At 35.9% G+C, this 26488-nt stretch overlaps 1 long non-coding RNA gene across 1 annotated transcript; it reads right to left on the reverse strand.

The window, feature by feature from the left end:
• Positions 1-1418: 1418 nt before the first annotated feature.
• LOC145689070 (uncharacterized) lies at positions 1419-17528 on the reverse strand. The gene is made up of 2 exons (XR_014132082.1): positions 16863-17528; positions 1419-1625 (listed from the first exon to the last, which is right to left on the reverse strand). It is a non-coding gene; the product is annotated as an uncharacterized LOC145689070 (long non-coding RNA).
• Positions 17529-26488: the final 8960 nt, after the last annotated feature.

Consider the following 26488-nt stretch of genomic DNA (forward strand, 5'->3'; position numbering starts at 1 on the left):
CGACGATATTAATAGACCGCAGCAAGATATCAAAATGGATGCTAGAATATGATCGGTAGAACCAAAAAATGATATCCAACTGGCTCCATTTTCTCTGTGAAGCGTGTGCAAATCATACATACTTTCTAACAATTCCAGTTATTCTAACACACACATACACACACACACACACGGAATTTTGAGAGTGATATCTTCTCGGTAAGCATGATTCATCGGTTTCCCAAGAGTACTGTGACGTCTGAAACTCCTTCCAAACACAATTTCTTAAAAGAATCAGATAAAAACGTAATATATGGACAAAAATTAATAAATGAAGAAATAAAATGAGTTCACAAACACTAGCCAGGAAAAGCACTTTATTTTTTAAGAATAATACACTTTTAACTAGTACATTTACAAAATTCATGGTTTTCCATTTAACCAACCACATGAAGTTTGATATATTTTGCATCATAGAGAACTACTTACGTCATTTCAAGACGTATACGTATGACGTATGACTGATTTCTTAGTTCTAAACTCTAAAAGTTTTTTTTTTTAATTTTAAAAATCACATACAATGGAAGCTACTTGTTTAGTTATTTGCCTACACATAAACAAAATGCAATAAACGATAAATAGATGACATCAAGTGAGCAATAATTTTTATTACTTATTCTAAGAAAGCTCTTACACAATGAAGAGGTGGTAATGAGCTGGTAATCTTCTGTTAGGTTGAAGTTTATAGTCAAAAGAAGTCTTTTGATTTCTATTTGAACAAATAGCGTAGTTATTGCGAGATATTGAGAAATTCGATACCAGTTAGTGCAAATGCTAGGATCAGGTGGAAACTTCCCGACTTAGAATTTCTAATCCTGACACCGACATACTTATCATAAAAAAAAGTTTAACGGGTCTCCGTCCATCATATATCTTAACTAATTTAAACTTATAATCTTTATGCCTTGTTTGAAAATTTAGTTTATTATATAGTTTTTTGTTTTTAATTTCCCATATACTTGTACAAAGGCACTTCTTCCAATAACAGCTGAAACGTTCTCCATTTTCTGCTCCTTACAACGCGTTAAGAACGTGACGATTTTTGCTCTAAGATTCGCCTACAAAACTTAGTCTGCAAACAGTTAAAACAATCCACAATCTATTCAGAAAATAGTGGTATATGAAAAAGTTAAAATGTGGAAAGAAAAAATTAGTAACGTACTCACGGAGAGGTAAACAAACAAATAGTTAACACTCAATGATCAATAGAACTACTGTATAGAAAATAATTTGTGTTTTGACAAACAGGTTAGTCAACAACGATCAGATAAAACACAAAATATATATTTTTGAGATGACGTCAGGGAACACATTTTATTAATCAAGATACATTTTATGGATCCTAGACGCTTTCATTCTCCGATAATTTCGATATGATCCACATAAAAAGATGAATTTTAAATGGAAGAGGGAACATCGCCTGCTCTTGAAGCCGAAGAGCCTTTATCACTAAAATCACTGAGTACTCAAAATTAGTATTCAAAATTAATATTCATAAAGTACCATGTATTAAGATTCTTTGAAGCTGTTATTCATGCACAAGATGATTTGCTAGCTCCTTTGTAAATACGTTTCTCTTCTTACACCTGTAAAAAACATTAATTATTAGTTTTACTTAGTAACAAATGCAAAAATTATCTACTCTGAAATAAAACAATACCATGTACAGATTCTTTTTTAAATTGTTACTTTATTGAAGTTTAATGTGAGTTTCAAACTTTGTAAAAGTTTCAACCTAACAGATCTTTTCTAGATGAAGGTCAGAGCGCAGAGACAGAAATCACTGGAAATAAAACATAATCTTCATTACATGAAGGAGGAAACTAGATAAGTACTTGTCTAAACTCGATATGCTATATTAATCCTTCAGGTACCCACATAATTTGAATACCCCGGTTCTGTCCCAGATAAAGGCGCAATTCTCAGCGTTGATCTACATCATGGAACAAAAAGAAACAAATTGCATTAAAACACAGGGAGCTATAATGAAGAAAAACAGAAGTTACTGCATTCGAAATACGTACGTTTCACACGCATTACACAGAAATATGTTCCATCTGGAACACAATAACACTTCTAGGATATAGCGTCAGGATAAACTAAAAACTAGTAAAGTTTTGAACACAAATCTAAGTAGTAGTGTAGATCGTATTGTAATATATATGTTTCGCTTCTTTGTTACCATATCAATTTTTAGCTTAGCAATAAATAGCCCAGTTAACTCACATAACAGAGAGACATTTAAACTAAAATATAAAACTCATTTAGGTTGCAACGAAGTTAGATATTTTTAGAAAACATTAGTTAAGAACAGAAAGAAAGAAAAGAAAACGCATTCCCATACATCACCATGAAGGGGAAGACCACATTAAAATTCAAAGTAATTTTATAACTATAAGCACTTAATTTTGTACTTTTTTTTCTAATAGTACTATTGTGTGTTGTTTCTATCTCCGGAAGAATACAAACAATCTAAATTGATTGGTTACTTAATTTGTATTTATGCCTTTTATCAGCAGCTAGATTATATAGACGAGATCTACAATTTAAAGTAGCATCTGGAAACACTGCAGTGTGTTCGATATTCTCCCACGACTCGATATCTCACTTGCCAAAAACACGCGTGCTGCTACTACACCAGGAAGAAAGCAAAGTATGATTTATAGTTACCAGCACTACATATTTGTAATATTACAAATCACACGTAAATTATCTACATTTATGAAAAATGTAGTCTCGAGTTTGAATTTTTTCACTGTTTTCGACAATGAGTAAGACGTATTATTTACCTACTTCCCAAAATTAGGCATGGCACTGAAATCTTTTGAAATTACAATACTTAAAGTAGCTATAGTTACTAAACTGTGCTCTTGGGTACATGGTTTAAAACTCAACATCTTACTTTGTACTCATAACTTTTATTCATATTTAATTCATTATTCTCACGACATTTCAATCCTCTCTGGAACCATCCTCAAAATGCAGGGGTAATGCTAGCCTGAATATACTTTGAGTATATTACTACACCACTTCAAAACCTGTGAAGGAAAAAGTCGGCATGAAGCTCAGGAGTGGTGAATATAATTTACAGAAGTTTACTGTAGAACACTTTGTGCAGATTTTTCTATTTACAGCTTTTGAAGTGATATAACAATGTTATCAAAAAGTAGATTCCTGCTAACATTACGTTTGAGCTTCAGGAATGATTCCAGAAAAGAGCGAACTATTGTAAGGATAACGACTTAAACACGAATGGAAGTAGTTACACAAGATAAGATTTTATAGTTAAATCATAAATCATTATTAGGGTTGCTTGAAATTTGGTCAGATGGAGCTGACTATTTGCTATCACTTCAAATTGACAACTAGGAGATAGTACTGATAGTTCTTTTAATTCTCAAACGTATATATGGATGTAGGAGTATAGTTTAACTACAACTTTTTTTTCGAACGATCCTCTCTGTAAGTTTCAAAATCTTTACTACTTCCTGAATATATCTTTTAATTCATATGATATAACTCTTGTACGAACTGCTAGTCTTTATGATATATCTGATACATATTTATTTATTTCTAGAAGTAGTGGAGAATCGTTATATTATTATTCAACTTAGTGAAGAAAAACAGAACTTTGGTACACAAATTTTTAAAGATGCCAAGAGGTCAAGCAAAGGCTCAAAAATGAACCAGGAAAGAAAAAGTGTTTTTCACTCATAACAGCTATTACCAGACTTGTTATAAGGATTGAGCATACTTAAAATTTGTTTTACAAGTATTCATATGAACTTCATCTTATGGTCACTCTGGTTAGAATATTCCTTTTTGAAATTATTATGTACGCATTCTTGTATTTGCATTTCGTCTCATATACTCCAGAATGCACCAAATAATACACGAATTAATCTTTATAACCTATTACAGGGTTCCTACTGATCTGGAGAAATCTATTTACTTGATCTTCGGCAGAATTAACTGACTTTCATGACAGGTGTCGGATGATGTTGACATATAAATAAGGAATAAATAACGGTGATATTTATATATTCTATAACGACAAATAGTATTCAATTGCTCACACGTACACTTCATTTAGCATCCATAAAAATGTGAGCAACGTTCCATACCGTGATCATTAATTGTTGGCTAAGTTGAAACTGATGTAAAAGTAATGTTAGAAAAATGAAAAAAATATATATTTTAAAAAATTTCCTTGACTTCCTTGACCAGTAGGAACCCTGCACGAGTGTTTTATCAATACTCAAAGGGGATCTATAATTGACTGAATCCATAGTTTTTAGTACATTTCTTGAATTATAACGCTAAATTTGCTCAGAATGAGAAAGAAATCCAAGTATAGATATACGAGTGACATTATTATAAGTTGCGTTAAAAATGTCGACGGGTGATTTTCTTCACTTTTCCAAGGTACCAGCATGTAACGTTTTCAGTAAAAATTGAAATAATAATAATCCAATTGTCTATTGGGATCACCTGCTGTGGTCTGAATCAGCTGGTTATTGAGTTCAGTTTAACTTTACACGATTATGCTCTTGAAGCTAAAGGAGACGGATGATTAACACAAGTGAATAATGAATGAAAAAAATGGTGAAATGGGATTTTGCGAGGAAACTGGAGTACCCGAGAAAACCAAAGGACATGTCTACCACAAACTTACTTGGGACAGGAATCAATACTCTACGTACCAGAGTTAAACGCTTTAACACTGAGCCACCGTGCACCCCCTCCCCCACTTCGCTCCAGTTAGTTAATGAGATTACACCTCTTTCCAGATGAGAAGCAACACAAACAGAAGTCAATGCACATAATCAAAGACAGCGCAAAAAACACTTGATATCGCCTAGAATCTCATAGGCTAGAGTACCTGTACTGGTTTCACACTAGTAACTATTGTTGTAAAGAAAAACTACAAGTTTCCTACATCGATTCGAATCGATTTTAGCTTAGCGTCCCTTTGAGCAGCGAGGCTATATGAGACGTACCTGCAATTTAACGTGTAATCCGAACCACATGAGCTCGCGCGGAAATCGAACTCGGGTCTCCCACATCAAAGGCGCGTACGCTAACCGCTTAGTCACGAGGTAGCTCTAAGTTTCATACATCGTTACAGAAATACTTCGCAGATGGTATTAGTTTGTTGCACAGTCGTCTTTGATATGCACGCAATCATTTTAATCCCAGTTGTAATTGTTTCACACTTGTAAACATGAAACACTGGAGTAGTATAGGCGTCTGTACGGACCACTTTTTTTGGACCACTTTTTCAATGATCAAGTTCAAATTTTACGCGTCTGTACGGACCACTGTCTTTGGAGAACATAAACCACACAGAACATAAGAAGACAGAACATAATGACCTTTATGATATATAACCATAAAGGACTTAAATCTAACTAAAACTAAACCTAAATCTAAAACTTAAACCTAATAACCATAAGGTAAAGTATTGATGATATTATCTTTTTCCTTTAAAACAACTCTTTTGTCGTAATCCATTTGAAACTCTTTAGTCACAGGTTTGTTAACTAAATTTTTTGTTCTCTTGTCTCTTGTTATTTGATTATAATTAAGAGTTATGTTCGCTAGTTCTTTGTTAACAACCTTCTTTATGTTTTCACCATTAAGATTCAAAGAGTTCTCATAATTAAGAGTAAATCCTTTAATTTTCATCACAGTTTTGTTTTTATCTGTTTTGTAGTAATAACTCTTTGGACCAGTTGAATACCACTCAAATAGGTAAAAAAAAATTTCATCTACCTCAATTTCATCTACCTTTTTACATTGGAGCTTAGCTTACAACTTGATCCACATACAAACCTCTACATACACTGCTCTTTACACTTTACAGTTGGTTTTAACATATAGGATTTTACATTGGATCTTAGATACGTCTAGATCTTATATACAAGTCTTACACATTGGAACTTACATACAGGTCTTCCCAACTTACGATGATCAAACATACATAACTTTACACACAGGTCTTTACAATCGGTTCCTACATACACAGTGATCTTACTTACATAATTTTGCATACAGGTCTTTACATACAAGTCTTCCCAACTTACAATGATCTTACATACAAATCTCTACATACAGTCTTTACAATGGAGCACTACGATCTTACACAACGATCTAAATCTCTACACATTGGAAGCTTTCTCAGATGTTAACAGATCGAGGCTATAAAACACTTAGATAAACTCCCCTTTACAATAAACAATAGAGGCCAGTTTGCTATTACACATTTCCTTAACAAGATCCAGTATTATAGTGTTCCTGCTCGGTTTTGCCTTTAACTGTTTAGACTAGGACCAAAAATGATTAACATTTTTTTCTTTTTATATATAATAAATGGTAGATGAAATTACCGCTAATAATATTCCTACAACTTTTCCTGCTACTACTTCTACTTCCAATACTAGTTTTACAATTCGAGAATTACTTGGCAAAGACAAAACCACAGCCGAGCGATTTAACCAATGGCTACTGCTAGAAAACTTACACAACAACAACTTACTTACAAACATTGGAGACATTGTTTATGCAGAAGGAGAACCAAAACTTAAGTCTCTAAAATCAATTACACCACCATTTTGCGATAATATTATGCTTGTTAAGATCTCTAGTTGGGAATTGTGCTGCGAAGGTCGAAAGACTAATAATAAGTTCCTAATTAAGAAAGAGGCATGTAGTTCCTTTAATTCGTTTCTAAGAGCCTCGTTTAGCGAATTCTCTTTAGCATTGCACGGTGTAAAAGCCAAGTTACCATTCTTATTAACTACCGAAACCTCTAGAGCAAAAGGTGTATTAGAAGTGATTGCCTCGAGCTTAAAAGAAATAAAGAAACGGTACAAGGAGCCTATCGTAGTCCCTTACAAAATAGAATTAGCAGATGTACCAATAGAAGACCTACTAGACCGACTACCAGAGATCTTAGAACGAATAAAGACAGAACATTATTACCTTTTAGATTTAGACATAACCCAAGACTTTGCAAGTGTGTTTAAGAAAAGAGAGATGGAAGAGTACTTTATACACAATTTTGGCTTTAAAATGGAAGGCAGTGTAGTTGCAGAAGATTACGACGAAGAAGAGTCCCTTAAGGTTATATGCAGAAACGACAACACTGTTGTGATCGATTGCCTTAGGTGGAACACGGATAATTCTTCTGTTAAAATTTATAATAAGTTCGTATGCCAGGTAACCAGCCCAGGCGTAACTAAAACATTAGGAAACCATATAATTGACTTTGTTAAATGTCCAGATAAGAGGTTAAGAGAAACTTTCCAGTCCAAGTTAGCGCAACAAAACGGAATTACAAGGTTAGAGGCCACTATTTACAATTACAACAACAACCACTTGGGCACCACAACTAAAAACTGGGATCCTATACTCGATTGTTTAACCTTAATAGAAAACACTAGATGCTACTTTGCTAATGCTCCGTTCTATAAAGTTCCGATATCTACTATGTGGGCTAAGCTGACCAGCGTCTTAGAGAATAGTTGCCTTATAGTTAACAAAACACAAAGGCTCTTAAGCTATGCATACTGGGGAAATTTACATACTAATAAGCTAACTGGAATACAAATAAAGCTGGTAGAGGACCCGGATGCCCAAGAAAAACAGATAAGGTTTGTGCTGTCTGCCTTTAGTCTAAATACGTTGCCGATTAACTACATAACAGTTACAGAAGAAACGAGTTCGAACCTAAGCTTTTCCCAGACATGTTACTTAAAGGAAGGTAAGACATACTTTACTAGATCTAATACACTCTTTTCCACTATACCAGCAAGCATCGATCTTACAGCTTTAGGTTTAGTACCAACAGAGAATGTTGTTCCAGAAGTGTTTCGAAAAAGATTTAACATTAATAGTGATCTGTGTCCTTGTGTTGTTAGAGAGATTTGTCCACTTAAAGAAGTTTATATAAAGTCCACCAAAGCGAGAGCAGCAGAGTTAAAAGAGTTGGAAATCTCGAGAAAACAACAGAGTTATAGAGAATCCCAAAGAGAAACATTAGAAGAGACTAAAGACAAGTACAAACGGTTAATGGCACAGCTTAAACAAAAGGAAGAACGCGAAAATGAAGCAAAAATCTTATTCTCTATGCCTTGGACCGAATTAGATCTACACTCCACTTATCTAGTGTTAGCGCTTGCAGTTCGAGAGATTAGAACCTATAAGTATGTTGGAGCCTTGGTAAGAAAATTAGACACCGGAGAGAAATCTGTTAGATATATTAAGGGTTATTGCAAAGGTTTGTTTTCCAATCTGCTTTCCAAACGAGACTTCTTACAAGCTAATGGATTTGTTTTTCTAGAACTTAAAACGCTTACAATTGTTCACCTTCCAAATTTTACATCCCTTGCGACAATAAAAACCGGTGGTCTTAGTACTTATTGTGGACACTCTTTTCCTGCGATTGATTCTTTTAATTTGAACGATAGTCTTTCCCATGTAACACCACACATTGAGCACGGGTTAGACTTACAGAAAGAGATCTATACATTAACAATGGGTAGTTTAGATTCTCCTGTTAAAGTTGTACATTGCAGTAGGTTAGAAACTTTAGATGAAGATCAGGAATTAACGGTAGAAGCTATCCAAGTAACTAAACATAGAAACAAGACACGTTATATGTTAAAGTTTTCCACTCTTGCAAACTTGTATGTTTCCAACTATTGGCTAGAGCGCGAGATATTCGAAAAACGCCCCGATTTGAGTCTTAAGTTTAATGTAAAGCTGGGTCCACTTAAGGTTACTCCAACCAAGGCAAAGGAGCGGTTCGTGTTTACTAGTTTCTAAATGTATACATTTTTATCTTTAGTGCTTTTACGATCAATATTTATAAAAGCCCCTGTGTGTGTGTGTGTGTGTATCGATAGCTCTAAACTTTTTATTCTCTAATTGTTTGGTGTGTAATCTTCTAAATCTCTGTGCTTTCTCTAATTTTCTAATTCTAAATCTGTACCTGTGTGTGTGTGTGTGTGTGTGTGTGTGTGTGTGTGTGTGTGTGTGTGTGTGTGTGTGTGTGTATGTGGGTGGGTCGAAGAGAACTTCTGTTGAGTGTATTGGTTTGCTGCAGGAACAAAGAGCAAAAATGAACAAACAAACAAAAAGTAATAAGGCAATCAACAGATATGGATGATCTTGTTAACGAATTAAATTCTTGTTCCGTGTCTACCTATAACTTTATTCCTTTAAGACAAGTTGCTTTAGGCGTTAGACATCGAGTTAGGTCCCTCGAACTAGTTAAAACAAAGTACGGAGATAAGGCTGTGTTACATGCCTCTAAGTTCTCTGTTTTCCTTCCTGATCGTTACTCCAAACTATTCCAACCACAAACTTTAGAACGATTTAAGAACTCTACTGGCAAACTATATTTTTCTTATAATGGCAAGGAATCAATATTTGATGGTAAGTCTAGGCACAAGTTGCTTTTCCATTCTAGCTTAGCGGACGAAGAAGAGAAAGAAGACTTAAGCAATTGCGATGCGTCTAGTGTGGAGGACTTGTTAGCAGAAGAAACCAAAAACAAAGCTTTAAAAAGGAGACACTCTAAGAAGTAGTTTTAGTTTGTCTTAGTTCTTTATGGAAAAGTCTATAAAGGACATTTGGGAACTATTTCTATACAATAAATGAGCTCCAGTGCAAAGTTAAGAACAAAACGTGTAGTACCCTTTTCCTATTTAACTCCGAACAAACCATACTTAATACACGACATATGTAACAAGGAGAGAACAGGATCTAGTACTAGTGTCTATGTGAAATTATCTAACTTCTTTGTAGCTTTACCTAGTATGTATGCCGAAGATGTGATATTAGAGGCTTTACAGAGTGGACGATACAGATGTTATTTATCTTATTATTCTTCTTCCCAATCTTTATCTCTCTCCGTGGAGGTCTCGCAAGTTAGCCCAAAATAAGTTTTGTTTAAGGCTTTATGTGTTTTCACCTAAAGCCAATTTTAATAGAGCACAAGAGTAAAAGATCATTAGGGTGTGTGTGAGATGCTAAACTTTCGTATGGATTTGTCTATAAGGGAGAAGTAATGCAATATGCTTTCGTTTTTTTTGTGTGTGTGTGTGTACTCTAAACTCTAAGCTTCTAATTCCAACCTTTAAGTGTGTGTGTCGATATGTGTGTACTCTAAACTCTAAGCCTCTATTTCTAAGTCTCTAAGTGTGTGTGTGTGTGTGTGTGTGTGTGTGTGTGTGTGTGTGCTGTAGTATCGTTGGTTGTCTTTTTCGTGGCGAGGAAGTTAAACTCCTTGCACTCCTCTTCCAAACAATTCCTACCTCTTAGAGACCTTCCAGCAAGTCCGCTGTTAAACACGTGGATTTACAAAAAAACTCGAGTAGGAACAAAGGTAGTTGTGCATGTTTCTAAATATTTGGTGTCTTTGCCTGATCGATATCTAACGCTCTTTGACTCGAAGCTAGTGGAAAGGATCAACAGGAGTAAAGAACGATTGTATTTGGTGTACGAGGGAAAGCAACCCTTAGGAGCTAATAAGACTTTCCATAAGCTTTCCTTTACTACAGATCAAAATTACGAGTCTGACGAGACTAACGACGAAGCTGATTCGGTGGAGGAAGGAGACTTAACAGAAGACGAACAAGACAGATGTCCAAAGAAGAGGTAAATATCTAATGTTAAGATTCTTTATGGTGTTTTCTATAAAGGAGGTGTATGTTTTTCGAATTTGTGCAACTATTTTTCCCCCCTACCCTTCCCAATTATCCGCGTTGTCTTCGAAATTGTTTCTGTTCCTTTGTTACGTCCTATGGTGCAACTAGTTCCGGTTATGTGCAATGGTATGTGTTACGTGTTTTTTCCAAGAAGGGTGTGTTCTCTGTAATTCCTAGTAATGTCTGATCTGGTGCAATAGTTTTCCAAGAAGAGGTTATCCTATGCAATTTCTTTGTAATGCTTGCTAGCGTAAGCCTTTCGAAATGTGGTGCAATCTGCTGTGTGTTTAAATAGCACGGTTAGCAGGGAGGAACCCCATTCCCAAGAACCAAGCGAAGGCAGAAGCAACAACAGCACAGAAAGAAGCAGAAGCCCATTGCAGAAGGGAAGTTACCCAGTGCCTCGGACTTATAGTTTTTGTGTGTTAGTTTAAGCAGCGAACTTTGTAGATAGAAAAACAGCGAAGGAAGACAGAAGCAAGAAGTTAAACAGTGCCTCGGATACCGTAAGTTAGTTGTGGACTTTGTAGATAGAACTTAGTAGGAGAAAAGACTTTTAGCCAGAGAGACTAGTAAAAGAGAAGAAGAGAAAACTCCAACAGCCAAAATCTGCCTTAACTAGTGAATCGACGCAGGAAAAGAGTGTCCACAATAAGTACTAAGACCACCGGTTTTTATTGTCGCAAGGGATGTAAAATTTGGAAGGTGAACAATTGTAAGCGTTTTAAGTTCTAGAAAAACAAATCCATTAGCTTGTAAGAAGTCTCGTTTGGAAAGCAGATTGGAAAACAAACCTTTGCAATAACCCTTAATATATCTAACAGATTTCTCTCCGGTGTCTAATTTTCTTACCAAGGCTCCAACATACTTATAGGTTCTAATCTCTCGAACTGCAAGCGCTAACACTAGATAAGTGGAGTGTAGATCTAATTCGGTCCAAGGCATAGAGAATAAGATTTTTGCTTCATTTTCGCGTTCTTCCTTTTGTTTAAGCTGTGCCATTAACCGTTTGTACTTGTCTTTAGTCTCTTCTAATGTTTCTCCTTGGGATTCTCTATAACTCTGTTGTTTTCTCGAGATTTCCAACTCTTTTAACTCTGCTGCTCTCGCTTTGGTGGATTTTATATAAACTTCTTTAAGTGGACAAATCTCTCTAACAACACAAGGACACAGATCAATATTAATGTTAAATCTTTTTCGAAACACTTCTGGAACAACATTCTCTGTTGGTACTAAACCTAAAGCTGTAAGATCGATGCTTGCTGGTATAGTGGAAAAGAGTGTATTAGATCTAGTAAAGTATGTCTTACCTTCCTTTAAATAACATGTCTGGGAAAAGCTTAGGTTCGAACTCGTTTCTTCTGTAACTGTTATGTAGTTAATCGGCAACGTATTTAGACTAAAGGCAGACAGCACAAACCTTATCTGTTTTTCTTGGGCATCCGGGTCCTCTACCAGCTTTATTTGTATTCCAGTTAGCTTATTAGTATGTAAATTTCCCCAGTATGCATAGCTTAAGAGCCTTTGTGTTTTGTTAACTATAAGGCAACTATTCTCTAAGACGCTGGTCAGCTTAGCCCACATAGTAGATATCGGAACTTTATAGAACGGAGCATTAGCAAAGTAGCATCTAGTGTTTTCTATTAAGGTTAAACAATCGAGTATAGGATCCCAGTTTTTAGTTGTGGTGCCCAAGTGGTTGTTGTTGTAATTGTAAATAGTGGCCTCTAACCTTGTAATTCCGTTTTGTTGCGCTAACTTGGACTGGAAAGTTTCTCTTAACCTCTTATCTGGACATTTAACAAAGTCAATTATATGGTTTCCTAATGTTTTAGTTACGCCTGGGCTGGTTACCTGGCATACGAACTTATTATAAATTTTAACAGAAGAATTATCCGTGTTCCACCTAAGGCAATCGATCACAACAGTGTTGTCGTTTGTGCACATAACCTTAAGGGACTCTTCTTCGTCGTAATCTTCTGCAACAACACTGCCTTCCATCTTAAAGCCAAAATTGTGTATAAAGTACTCTTCCATCTCTCTTTTCTTAAACACACTTGCAAAGTCTTGGGTTATGTCTAAATCTAAAAGGTAATAATGTTCTGTCTTTATTCGTTCTAAGATCTCTGGTAGTCGGTCTAGTAGGTCTTCTATTGGTACATCTGCTAATTCTATTTTGTAAGGGACTACGATAGGCTCCTTGTACCGTTTCTTTATTTCTTTTAAGCTCGAGGCAATCACTTCTAATACACCTTTTGCTCTAGAGGTTTCGGTAGTTAATAAGAATGGTAACTTGGCTTTTACACCGTGCAATGCTAAAGAGAATTCGCTAAACGAGGCTCTTAGAAACGAATTAAAGGAACTACATGCCTCTTTCTTAATTAGGAACTTATTATTAGTCTTTCGACCTTCGCAGCACAATTCCCAACTAGAGATCTTAACAAGCATAATATTATCGCAAAATGGTGGTGTAATTGATTTTAGAGACTTAAGTTTTGGTTCTCCTTCTGCATAAACAATGTCTCCAATGTTTGTAAGTAAGTTGTTGTTGTGTAAGTTTTCTAGCAGTAGCCATTGGTTAAATCGCTCGGCTGTGGTTTTGTCTTTGCCAAGTAATTCTCGAATTGTAAAACTAGTATTGGAAGTAGAAGTAGTAGCAGGAAAAGTTGTAGGAATATTATTAGCGGTAATTTCATCTACCATTTATTATATATAAAAAGAAAAAAAATGTTAATCATTTTTGGTCCTAGTCTAAACAGTTAAAGGCAAAACCGAGCAGGAACACTATAATACTGGATCAGCAAACTGGCCTCTATTGTTTATTGTAAAGGGGAGTTTATCTAAGTGTTTTATAGCCTCGATCTGTTAACATCTAAGAAAGCTTCCAATGTGTAGAGATTTAGATCGTTGTGTAAGATCGTAGTGCTCCATTGTAAAGACTGTATGTAGAGATTTGTATGTAAGATCATTGTAAGTTGGGAAGACTTGTATGTAAAGACCTGTATGCAAAATTATGTAAGTAAGATCACTGTGTATGTAGGAACCGATTGTAAAGACCTGTGTGTAAAGTTATGTATGTTTGATCATCGTAAGTTGGGAAGACCTGTATGTAAGTTCCAATGTGTAAGGCTTGTATATAAGATCTAGACGTATCTAAGATCCAATGTAAAATCCTATATGTTAAAACCAACTGTAAAGTGTAAAGAGCAGTGTATGTAGAGGTTTGTATGTGGATCAAGTTGTAAGCTAAGCTCCAATGTAAAAAGGTAGATGAAATTGAGGTAGATGAAATTTTTTTTTTTACCTATTTGAGTGGTATTCAACTGGTCCAAAGAGTTATTACTACAAAACAGATAAAAACAAAACTGTGATGAAAATTAAAGGATTTACTCTTAATTATGAGAACTCTTTGAATCTTAATGGTGAAAACATAAAGAAGGTTGTTAACAAAGAACTAGCGAACATAACTCTTAATTATAATCAAATAACAAGAGACAAGAGAACAAAAAATTTAATTAACAAACCTGTGACTAAAGAGTTTCAAATGGATTACGACAAAAGAGTTGTTTTAAAGGAAAAAGATAATATCATCAATACTTTACCTTATGGTTATTAGGTTTAAGTTTTAGATTTAGGTTTAGTTTTAGTTAGATTTAAAATGAAATGAAATGAAATTTTGAGTTTTACGTCCCACGGTTATGCCGGTTAGGCTAAAGGAGACGGTGATAATGAGTAATGAATGAAATGGTAGAATGAAGAAAGTGGGAGGAAACGGGAGAACCCCGAGAAAACCCACGCACACGGTGTTTGTCCACCATAGTTAGATTTAAGTCCTTTATGGTTATATATCATAAAGGTCATTATGTTCTGTCTTCTTATGTTCTATGTGGTTTATGTTCTCCAAAGACAGTGGTCCGTACAGACGCGTAAAATTTGAACTTGATCATTGAAAAAGTGGTCCAAAAAAAGTGGTCCGTACAGACGCCTATACTACCCACTGGTTTCCTACATTCTGGAAACTTCCTCCGATAGTGGAATTTAATATCCTATACAATCCTTTGTCGTATGCACTCATTCATTTTATCCATACAACTACCGTGATTTTCATGACGGACTATCCTTAATCTGTTCCAACAATTTAAAACTCATATTGTATAAACCATAACAAATATTATTGCAAAAACCATCTGTTTTCATTACCCTCGCTCACTCGCATAACCACCATCGTTAATGCGTTTACTCTAATCCGACGCACCCCCGTGCGGGACCACCAGCTTCGCCCTGGACTGACTACTCGGTTCGATAGCATTCGTGCTTTTTAGTGGTTATCTAGCACAAGATGGTTTGTGTTTTGCATCTTAGTTTCTGTCATACATCCGAACGCCGTATTTGGTAACAGTTTAGAGATGGGGAGCAAAAACTGGCAATCGATGTTTGAGTAAAGTGTTATGAAAATTTTAACTAATTTACTTCTAGTTTACCGAACTTGAACTTTCTAGTGACTTATGTGGGAAAAGAAAGTGAACTCTTCGTAACGAAGACAGAAAACAACGTGCCTGTGGGGCTCTAACACGCCTTGACTCACTAATGCTCGCTCGGCAATACAATGTGAATTAAATATTGGTAACTTAACCTAATTTATCATATGGAACCCGAATCTGAGTAGTATCGCAAAAAAAAGTAGGTGAAAAGCTGGCTCTTCCATCGCTAAACAAAGGCCCCGTATTTATTTGCAAATAGTAATTTTCTATTACAAATCGTAAACGTTTCCACGCATCTATTTTAGAAAGTAATTGAACCTAACGTAGGCTAATGTAATATAATCTTACCAACGGAACCAAATGTAGTACATCTTGGTATTTATTTTGGAGTATGTTTAGCAGAAGGGGTCCAGAAGCACGTACAAAACACAGGAGAAATGGATGATACAAGTACTTAGACGTAACATAACGTAACCAAATCTAACCTAAACTAATGTAAGGTAATCTGAACTAACCTAATATTAGTGGAAATCAGCAAAATTCTACCATTCTTTGGAAAATTATGCTGGAACCCTACACTAACATAACATAAACTAACCTAACCTAATGCGAACAAAAATTACCAAAATTGTAACATTTTTTAGAAAAAAGTGCTGGATCCCTTCTGCTAAACATAGGCCTGTTCTTATTTTCGAATGTTATATGGTCTCGCGATACAGCACAAATGCCGAAACATTTTTCGTCCTAATCTAAGCTAACCTTAAAATGTAAATTGACAGAACAGTCTGCTCAAGTAATGCCGATTGCATATCGTGTTACCATGCACAATGTTTTGTAAGAGTGGGGAATTGTTTAAATATTTTTTGTTAGATTTTCAACAATTCTTTCTAATGCTCTCTATAAACCTGTGTGCGTGTCCTAGATACGAATGTTTAGGATAATTTTGGAAGTAGGGGGCCTAAATCGGGTAAAATCAGCATGTTTACAGGAGAAATGAGTTGATGTTACGTAAGTGTAATTGCTAACATAACATAACCTAGCCTAGCCTAAACCATCAAAAACACAGAAAATATAGGAAGAAAGTAGCAATTCTGATATAATCACCACGTGAAAATTATTGCGGATATTTTATGTATTTCTCCACTATCCTCGTTTAAGAGTATGAACCCAACCCGTCGCTGACGTGCCTGCTCCCTACGGAAAAACACCCTCGCTCTGCTCGGGGTTTGAGGTTAGATAGCATTCGTGCTTTTTAGTTGGTTCGTGGCTACAATAAACGTGTGAAAATTTGGTAGAACCGTGTACTCGAGCAATGCCCCAAATATCCTATTCTAACCTGACCTAAACTAACCTACCCAAACCATAAAATAATACAGGAAAGATCCCCCAGTTCCAAAAATATACCGAATGTTTAATTCTTAAACGATTTTATTCTTAAAACAATAACAGGCAATTCATGTTAATAAGTAACTACTTTCCTAAAACATGCATATTAGCTTTTACACACTACACAATAGTAAGTTTCTAAGAGCCCTAGTCCCATTTCTTGGTAGATCCAGTTACATAAACATTTTCAAAAAAAAAAAATGTTTAGAAAAACTTATAACTATCAAAATTAGAATTACACCTGAACATAAACTATACAGCGTGGCTTGCAACATGCTTCACTCAGTCTCGACAAATAATTTTTCGAAAAAAGAACTGAAAATTAAATTCACACCTGATACAAACAATAAACAATGGCGTTCAATTATAAATTTTCCGCTGAAACCATGCCGAAACTTATCTCTATCATACAACAAATTTCATTGGCTTCAGTTATAATGACGTCATATACGAAATACTATCCACACATTGATAGTTTCTTGTCTCTTTTTTCTCTTTGGGTGTGGATCCAGCCACTTCCATTTTTCATTCACAACAAACAAGCACACGCACACATTGTTTACGGAGTTTTTTTTGGCGCATGAGCAAACTGTTCAAATTCAAGATGGAGTAAACGTTCCAGTTCCGAATACACAACACAGAAAAAGTTGCACCCGACTACGAACAGCAGATTACGCAAGAAAGGCTACGGCACAACAGCAACAGACTACGCAACATATATTTTAGAAAGGCCATGACCACAGTCAGAATGAAGAAGTGGCGCCGGAATAACATACAAAGCCAATTCTCTTTACTTGTTCACTCTTCTACGACAGAAACAGTGAAGCAGAGATGAAAACACACAAACACATGGTTCACGGAGCACTTGTTTGCAAATGTACAACAAAATTACATTTCCAATTTAGTAGAAATAAGATGCATACGCAGAAACATTACGGTTCCAATTCGATAACACACAAAAGCAGCACGAGTATGACATTGGCTGCGTTGTTTTTACAGCCCTTTGTGAGTATGACGTACAGTGTAGATATTATGTTATAGTTTATGTAGGGTACAGACTTTTATAACAATTATAACCAATTTGGTTAAAACTCGGTATATACAGCTTTCAGAAGTAAACCAATTTACATAAAACTCGGTATGTAGAGGTTTTCAAACATGCTGATTACGAACACCAAATTTATTATTACCTTGGTCTCACAGTTATGTGGGATACGCCCTTTCTATTACAATTTTAGCCGATTTCGATGAAACTCGGTATATAGGGGTTTTCAAACATGCAGATTACGAATAGATATCTATCTTTTTTTTTACCTAGGTCTTGTAGTTTATGTGTAATACGCCCTTTCTCTGACACTTTTAACCTATTTGGATGAAACTCGGCATATATAGGAATTTCGAAGATCCTAATTACGAATACCATATTAGTTTTTACGTAGGTCTTATAGTTACTGTGGGATACGCCCTTTTTATGATAGTTTTAACCGATTTGGATGAAACTCGGCAAATAGAGGTTTTCGAACTGGCTCTGAACGAATATCATATTTGCTTTTACCTAGGTCTTACAGTTTATGGGTGATAAACATTTATATGACAATTTTAGTTTTTGTAGCCTTTTATGACCACTTTCATCATTCCGTAAATAACTTTCAATTCCTACCCGTATTGGTATGAAAAAGGTCTGTGGCAACATAGTAGAGCAGACAATAAAAATAAAAGCTACGGTGGCTCGATGGTTCGCTTTCACCTCGCATGTCGCCTTATTTAGCTTATTCGGCATATTCGTTGGACGTAAAACTTAAAAATTTCATCTCGGATCATACACACACATACACAGGGTTCGCGAAGCCTTTGGTAGCGTATGCCCAATAAAATTACAGTTCCCATTCGGTTCCAATTTAGTAGAAGTTACGCTTATGCACAAAAAAGTACAGTTCCAATTCCAATTACACACAACAGCAGAACGAGTACAGCATTGGCGGCAGGTATTATGTGACCTTTATAAAATACAATGACCTATTTTTTATTCTATATATATCATACAACATTTACCCGTATTGGTGTGAAAAAAGACTATGGCAACATAGTAGAGCAGAAATTTAAAAGTAACAGATGCGGTTGCTCGGTGGTTCGCTCTCAACTCGCGTGTCGTGGATAAACCTATTTAAGTTATTCGGCATAATCGTGGGGCTTTAAAATTTATCTCTCTCGGTTGCATACACACACACACACACACACACATGGAGTACTTGGAGATGCATGTGCAGCTTCAATTTCGGTTACAGTGCCAGTTCTGGTTCCAATTACACATGAGCAGACTGCGAACATATTTAATATAACAAAAATTATAACAGACTATTACTTAAAGGTACTAGTACACTTTTTAACGGTATGTAACATTGCACACCGTATGTAACCGTATGCTAATAAAACAAAATGGCTTGTTTTTACACCTTTGAACCCTTATGCATGATAGCAAAAATTACAACCATTTTACCCGTTACAGGTAGCCATTTTTATAAGGCAATGGCATATTTTTGCAACTCCTATTTAATATACCAGTGGCAACAAACTGTTTTCAGTTAGAATCGGTTTCCTACTGCAACAGGAGAACTGCAATTTGTATTCTGCACGTAAAGACAGAGGACACTCATAATTTCGATTTAGTCAATATCGTAGAGTTCAACAAGATGATATGACTCTTATGCGTAGTTTTTAAGGTGCTGAGCAGCATACACTCATTCTGCTGTTTAAGACTATCGTATTTGGAACTACTGCAGCGTCTCCGACGAAGTACAGGATCGATACGAAGACTATTTCAATAGACCTCTCCCTGTTTTTTCTATCGCCGTATTTTCCAGCATTAACACACAACTCTAAAGCCAGTCCTCCTGTTACGGGGCAAAGCTAATACACACGTAGAAACAAAATAGCATCTGCCGTACTCCCCGGACATTGCAGTTTTCACATTCCTTGGAAACGCTAGTTCAAATACTTTCTTCGGGATGGAATTCATGGCCTTCCAGAACGCTGGCACAAGGTCTTCGATGCTGATGAGAACAATTTTTGATGCCTTAGGTGACATATCGATGTTCTAAGTAGTCAACTAGAGGTGAAACAAAGGTCAAATATTTCATTCCATATGACTCGAGGTTCGTATATTTCGTGAACCGTTCCACATATTTAAAATTTAATTTTAGTTTTAATACTAAGTCACCACATACATTATGCATACATGACTCCAAAAGTGCATTACCACCTGCAATTCTCCTTTTCCTGCAATAGCAGGCAACCCAAAACAGCTCGGCGGTTGGGTTGATTGCGAATTCGAAAGGCGTTGAACCAAACTTCAATTTTGTAACAAATACATCAGTGTGGCAAACTGCAAATAAGTAAATGAAAAAAATTGTTAAAAATGACAATTTTATTATCGTGACAGAGTTGGATGACATCAAAAGTTACAAAATGATCTTACTTAAGCAGTTCAAGAAAGATGAATGGCAAGAAACAGATATAAGAGGAAAGCATTTCTCTCCTCTCCACCCAAAAAAGAATCTCATAAAAAAGAAAAAGTTACATAACTTAAAATTTTAATATAAAAGCCCCACTCTAAATTGTGAAAAATGACACCCGAAATCCAAGAACAACTTAACCAAAGTCAATGAAATTCTGCGCAGATATTGCAGACGTAAAACGAGGAAATACGAGTTTCATATTTTCCTGGAAAAAAGGGTTGGGTGGGGCACGAACCCCTACAAACCTTTGACCACGAAAAATCAATTGTGCTAGTAACGATATGTCAGATATGTGAAAAGGACATGAAGAATTGCAACATAACTTTGCTTATGGACAATACGGAAAAAGTAGACGAATACTGGCTTTTTATGTTCTGCGGAGAAACGGTTTTAAGGGTTAAAAGTCCCACTAAAAAATTTTGAAAATTGACTCTCGAAAGGGAGGAACAAATGAACCCGAATTAATGAAATTGTGCACACACATTGTAGATATAAAATGAAAGAACACGGGTTTCGTATTTTCCTGGAGAAAAGGGTTGGGTGCGGCACGAACCCCTTTATCGTTTGATCAGGAAACATCACAAGTGTTAGTAACAGTAAGTCAGATATGTGCAAACGACATGAAGAATTGCAACATAACTTTGTGTATGGACAATACTCAAAAAGTAAACGAAACGGATTTTTTATGTTCTGCGGGAAAACGGTTTTAGAGGGCAAAACCTCCCAAACACAATTTTGAAAGTTGACTACCGAAAGGCAAAAAGAAAAGAACCAAAGTTTATAAAATTGTACGCAGATATTGTAGACATAAAATGAGTGAATACGGGTTTCGTATTTTCCTACAGAAAAAGGTTGGGTGGGGCACCGACCCCTCCAAACCTTTCATCACGAAATATCGAAAGTGCTAGTAACAGTATATCAGATATGTGTAAGGGACATGAAGAACCACATTAAATTATATCTATAGACAATACGCAAAAATTAAACTAATTTCTTTTTTTAGTTTTGGGGAACCACGTTTTCCGGAGAAAAAGGCCCCGTCCGAAAGTTTGGAATTTGACCTCGAAATGCAAGAAGAAGTGTAACGAAGTGAATGAAATGTGCACCAATATTGTAGAGGTGAGATGAGGGAATACGTGTTTCGTATTTTCCAGAAAGAGAAGAAAACTGTTGAGTTAACCGAGCCTTTGAGTGGTGGGAGGAGTGGACTGAAGCGAATGAAATTGTATGCAGATATTGGATATATAAAATATGGCCTTCAGTGGTTCACAAGTGTCGTGTCTCCATCTGATTTCTTCAAATTTGGAAGATCAAGTAACAGCATGCGTAAACAGTATAGCGTATTCTATAGTATTTCAGAAGGCACCTTTAACCCTTACAATGTTTTACCGCATATACAAACACACATGACGATTTTTTCCCAGTTTGCTGTTGATCTGCCAAATTTGAAACAAAACGGATAGGGACATTTGAGAAGAACGAGAGTCTTTATTTTACGTATGGTCTATAGTATATCTACACACAATTTGATTTCCTTGGGTCCACTTCTTCCTCCGTTATTACGGTAATTTTTACTTTTTTTCGGATGAGGCCTAAGCCCCAACAATGTTTTTCCGCAAAAATTAAAACACGTTTCATATATTGTTTTGCAAATAGTCCCTTTACAAAGTTTCGATGCAATTCTCCTTATTCTTTAGGACCTTCTGACGTATGATTATTTGAACATTTGATGTTCCGTAATCAACGGCTTAGAAGGTCCGTGCCTCACTCAACCGCTTTTTCTAGGAAAATACATTTTACGTCCACAATACCTGCGCACAATTTCATTCAACTCGGTGGACTTCTTGTATTTTGGGCATTAAGCGTCAAAATTTGGGGTGGGGCTTTTGCCCCCTAAAACTGTTTTTCTGCAGAAGATAAAAGAAAAACCGTATTCGTTTATTTTTTGCGCATTGTCCCTACACAATGTGTCGTTCCAATTCTTCATGTCCTTCAAGCACTTCTGACATACTGTTATTAGCAGTTATGATATTTCACAATCAGAAGTTCTGGAAGTGTCTGTCTCCCACCTAAACGATTTTCTTTTTTCAGGAAAAGAAGAAAAACGTATTCCCTCATTTTATGTCTTTAATATCTGTGCACCATTTCATTCACTCCGTTTCAGCTTCTCTGGCCTTTCGAGCCTTAATTTTCGAAATTTTGGGTGGGGGCTTGTGCCCCCAAAAACCGTTTTTCAACAGAAAATAAAAAAGTGTTCCTTTATTTTTGGTATGTTGTTCATACACAAAGTTTTGTTGCAATTCTTTGTGTCCCTTCACACATATAGTTACTACCACTTTCAATATTTCGTGATGAAAGTTTTGGAGTGGTCCACTCCCCACCTGCCCGTTTTTCCAGGAGAATACGAAACGCGCGTTCCCTCATTTTATGTCTGCATTCTGTATGCATTCTGTGTTTTATGGTTTTTACCTTTCTGACGTCTACTTTCAAAATTGTGGTTGGGGTTTTGCCCCTTAAAACCGTTTTTCCCGCAGAAAATAAGAAACACATATTTGTTTATTTCATATGTAGTATCTATCTTCCACATTTTATCAAAATCAGAGTGTTACACTTCGTAAATGTTACTTGTTAGTAATCATATTTCTTTAAAATTTTATGAACAAATAGAAGGAATTAAAGGAAAAATTGGGATCAATTGGAATTTTCGGCTCCTAACAACATTGAAAGAAATGACAGCACAAGTATTTGAATGCAAGGTAGACATGAAATTTGAAACTGAGATTTAACTAGATTTCTGTCATGATTTTAGTGCACACTGCTAACTAACTAACTCTATGGCCTATGGAACCCGGAGGTTCAATGCCGCGTTCACAAAAGCTCTCCACTGACTTCTATCCTTAGCTAACTGCATCCAGTTTCTACTTTGTATTCCAATCTCTGCGAGATCCATCTTAATATTGTCCTCCCATCTGCGCCTAGGTCTTCCTAATGGTCGTTTTCCGATTGGTCTACCAGTCAAGACTTTGAAAGCGTTTCTACTTTCTTCCATTGTAGTTACATGACCCACCCACCTAAGCCTCCTAGACTTGACGACCCTAACAATGTTGGCTAGACCATATAAATTATGTAGTTCCTCGTTATGAAGTTTCCGCCATTCCCCATTCCCGTTCCTCTTTGGTCCGAATATTCGTCTCAGGATCTTGTTCTCAAATACTTTCATTCTATGTTCTTCGCTCAGAGTAAGTGACCATGTTTCGCAGCCATACAAAACAACAGGCATAATTATCGTTTTATATATTTTAAGCTTCAAATTCCTCGACAGAATTTGCGACGACAAGAGATTTTGAACCGAATAGTAACACGAATTCCCTGCTTTTAGTCGACATTTAATTTCTTCGTGAATATGGTTTTCCTCTGTTAATATTGATCCTAGATATTTGAAACTATTCACTTTATCAAAAGTATTATTTAATATTTTAACGCATCCACAATTTGCTGTATTCCGGTCCCGACGCACTTCCATGTATTTAGTTTTCTCTGCATTTACTTCTAAACCCATGTCCCTGCAAGCGTTTAATAAGATCTCTGCATTTCTTTCTATTGTTCTCCTATCATCCCCTATTAAATTTACATCATCAGCATATGCCATAACCTGGTGAATACCGTTCAACGCTAGGCCCTGGTTGCTATCTTTGATTTTCTTATAGCGTATTCCATAACGAAGTTACATAATAATGGCGACAACGCATCTCCTTGTTTCAGACCATTTTCGACGTGAAAGCTCGTGGACAAAAATTTTCCTACCCGGACTTTACTTTGGGATTCATTTAAACATATCTTAATTAATCTAATTAGCTTTCTCGGTATTCCAAGTATAATGTTTCTCTCCTAAACGAGTTGTACGCCTTTCTAAAATCAATAAATAGTTGATGTACTGGGGTATTGTATTCCCACTTTTTTTCGAGTATTGTATTCCCACTTTAGTGCACACTGCAAAGTTCTTAAATGCTAATTCAGTCAGGATTTTACATCCAAATTAAGTTGCAACATAATAAGTCTTGTTAGAAAACCCTAATCGGCAATGCGAATTTAAGATTAGCCGATACTTTAGATATTATGGGAGAAAGGTGAAAAGTTTAACCTAAGTGTGTGGCCAAGTGAGTTGCGATGCGATCTAATAAATTGCATGTCCTCTATTCGGCAGAGTCCATCTTAACCGTTTCATTTTGTTTTAGAACAAAACATTTTCATCATGAGTTACATTTAGGGACGCGCACGGGACGAATCGAGACAGTGATTTTCCTGACAAAACTCGAGTCGATACACGGCTCTTCCAATAGAGAAATATACATTTTTCGAGTCGAGACATCACTTTTACAGCACATTTTCGAGACGAGACAGCAACAAATCTTGTCTCGTGCGCATCTTTAGTTACATTAGCACACACTACAAGAGTGAAAATTTATTTTATGATAGAGTGTACTATGAGCTTTAATAGAAAAAGTGTAGACACTCGATAATTATTACGTAGTAAGATTTCAATAGATTCAGTGCTTGATCATGCCGTGTCTGAAGTTGTGAAATATGAATTGGTTTCAACAGTCGCGGATCCAAGGGAAATTTTATAGGTGCTACACCCCCCTCCCCCCGATGACGCTCAGGTATACACTGAATAGAATTGGTTTCAATCCTACTTTATTTACACTGGGTAAAGTTGGAAACTATAGTTTTGTCCATCCCTTGATCATATCCTGGTTCTGCGGTATTAATATCCGGTCAAAACTTGCTGTTCTAGAAGCCTCAAGTTCATACGCGATAAAATAGTATTTCTGCATTACGCACCTTTTAAAACTATTTTCAATATTTGTATATATCTTCAGACAAACCCTCCTCGAAAAATTTGCTTTATTGGATACTGTATTTTAATAATAATAATAATAATAATAATAATAATAATAATAATAATAATAATAATAATAATAATAATAATAATAATAACTAACTCTATGGCCTATGGAACCCGGAGGTTCAATGCCGCGTTCACAAAAGCTCTCCACTGACTTCTATCCTTAGCTAATTGCATCCAGTTTCTACTTTGTATGCCTATCTTTGCGAGATCCATCTTAATATTATCCTCCCCTCTAAACAATCAGCCCCTCTAAACGACCGGACGTCAATTATGCTAGATTGTCTTCTTCTATCTACTAGAACGTGATCACTTTGATTATGTGTTTGTTCCGTCTGGTGATGTCCAAGTGTATTTATGAACGTCGCGATGTGGGAATTTTGTACTCTTCACGATTAGGTTTTTGGATGTTGCAAAGTCCACGAGTCTAACACCGTTGTCATTACTTTTCTTATGCAAACTTTCGTTCCCTATAATCGGTTTGAAAATATCCTCTCGTCCTACCTTCGCATTGAAATCCCCTAATAGAATCTTCATATGGTATCGCGGGAGTTGGTCAAATATCCGTTCCACTTCTTCGTAAAAACTATCTTTTATATCGTCACCCTTATTTTCAGTTGGAGCATGTACATTTAAAACAATAACATCACACCACCGTCCCTTAAGAGTAATAAAAGAAAGTCTGTCAGTAACAAATTCAACCCGTTTAATTGCTGGTAATATTCGTTTGTGAACGAAAAACCCTGTTCCTAACTGGTGATTTTTATTTCCTTCCCCGTAAAAGAACGTAAAATTTCCGGAATTCTCAGATCCATTTCCTTCCCACCTAACTTCCTGAACTCCTACTAAGTCCATCCTGTATTTCTCTAACTCACTCGTTACAGATTTTACGCGCCTGCCCTATAAAGACTTCTAATATTCCATGTTCCAAATCTCATGTCCATTTTCTTTGGCTGATGTCGTGCCAAGTTATCAGTCCTTGTCCGAGGCTTTTGTGAATGTTTCTGAACAAGTACCTTTTTTTAAAGGATGAGAGTGTTAGCCTTACCCAAACCCCCAAGCTGGAGGACCACTCCTAGTCGGCTGTCCGCGACTGCTTATTCAGTATATTCGCAGCTAACCTCTATATCTAAAGGCCTTCTCCTCGATCCGCAACCTGAGGACGCGCCATGCCGTGGTGACAGGAACCCACGTTACACGGAATAATAATAATAATAATAATAATAATAATAATAATAATAATAATAATAATAATAATAATAATAATATATTTTATTGTACTTAACACCCAAAGGCAATAACAAAGTACAAAATTTTATATACAATCATCAAAGGATAAGCAACACCAAACACACATATAACTAGTATTTAAACATGAAAATTACAAAAAGTATACCCTGTTTTCCTTCTTCAGGTTATAACATAAAAAACAAATATACAATTTAT

This window comes from Thermobia domestica, chromosome 7, assembly GCF_964235325.1.
Source record: "Thermobia domestica chromosome 7, izTheDome1.hap1.1, whole genome shotgun sequence".
NCBI lineage: Eukaryota > Metazoa > Arthropoda > Insecta > Zygentoma > Lepismatidae > Thermobia > Thermobia domestica.